This window comes from Bubalus kerabau, chromosome 9, assembly GCF_029407905.1.
Source record: "Bubalus kerabau isolate K-KA32 ecotype Philippines breed swamp buffalo chromosome 9, PCC_UOA_SB_1v2, whole genome shotgun sequence".
Classification (NCBI taxonomy): Eukaryota; Metazoa; Chordata; class Mammalia; order Artiodactyla; family Bovidae; genus Bubalus; species Bubalus kerabau.
The window spans coordinates 17374241-17375899 of NC_073632.1; positions in this window are offsets into that span (position 1 = coordinate 17374241).

The following is a 1659-nucleotide window of genomic DNA, read 5'->3' on the forward strand; positions in this document are numbered from 1 at the left end:
ACCTTAAAGGAATCTTTAAGTCATGTAAAACTCAAAGGAAGATTAACATCTTCCTGTTTCAGGACACTACATATGAAGTATTACCTAGGAAACTGGAAGTTCCCTTATTTTAGTAAGAGACTGCTGCTGCTGCTGCTAAGTCACTTCAGTCGTGTTCAACTCTGTGCTACCCCATGGACTGCAGCCCACCAGGCTTCTCCGTCCATGGGATTCTCCAGGCAAGAACACTGGAGTGGGTTGCCATTTCCTTCTCCAATGCATGAAGGTAGAAAGTGAAAGTGAAGTCACTCAGTCGTGTCCAACTCTTAGCGACCCCATGGACTGCAGCCTACCAGGCTCCTCCATCCATGGGATTTTCTGGGCAACAGTACTGGAGCGGGGTGCCATTTCTTTCTCCAATGCATGAAAGTGAAAAGTGAAAGTGAAGTCGCTCAGTCGTGTCTGACTCTTAAAAACCCCTAAGTCCTTGTCTTACTCTGTTTGGACTATTATAACAAAATACCATAAACTAGGTAACTTGTAAACAATATAAAATTATTTCTCATAGTTATTGAAGCTAGAAGTCCAAGATTAAGACACTATCAGCTTCAGTGTCTGGCGAGGGCCCTCTTCCTGGTTCATAGACGGCAACCTTTCACTCTGCCCTTGCATAGTGGGAAGGAGAAGGGTGCTTTCTTGGGCTGCTTTTATAAAGGTCTTGAGAGAGCATTATGAAAAACTGTATGCCAATAAACTTGACAACTTAATGAAATTAACAAATTTTTCTTGAAAAACACAGATTATCAAAGCTTACTGAAGATAATATCCATAACTGCCTTAAATCTATAAAAAAAAAATTAAGAACATAAATTTGTCGTTAAAACTTTTTTCTCAACAAGAAAACCTCAGGCCCAGATGGCTTCACTGGGGAATTCTACCTAACATTTAAGGAAGAAATAAAAATATCAATTCTACACAAACTCTTCCAGAAAATTGATGAGGAAGGCGTATTCCACAACTCATTTTATGAAGTTAGTATTACCCTTATACTAAAACAAGACAAGAACTTCCCTGGTTGCTCAGATGGTAAAGAATCTGCCTGCAATGCTGGAGACTGCGGTTCAGTCGCTGGGTTGGGAAGATCCCCTGGAGAAGGGAATGGCAACCTACCCCAGTATTTTTGACTGGAGAATCCCATGGACAGAGGAGCTTAGCAGACTACAGTCCAAAGTGCTGCAAAGAATTGGATATGACTGAAGTGACTTAGCACGCATGCAAAATAAGATAAAGATATTATAAGAAAAAAAATCTATAGTCCAATATCCCTCATTGACATAGATGCAAAAAATATAAACAAAATTTCAGCAAATTGAGTCTGACACTATATTTTAAAAAGACAATACATCACGACCAACTGGGGTTTATTCAGGAATGGAAGATTTGTTCAATATTTGAAATTGCTCAGTGTAATTCACCATATTAACAAGCTAATAAAGAAAAACTATATATTCATCTCAATAGATTCAGAAAAAGCAGTTGACAAAATTCAATGTTCAATCCTGATAAAAATTCTCAGCAAACCAAAAATAGAACTTCCTCAACCTGAGAAATGACATCTACCAAAAAAAGTAAACAAACAAAAGCCAAAACCAAACAAATAACTTCAATTAACATTGAAAT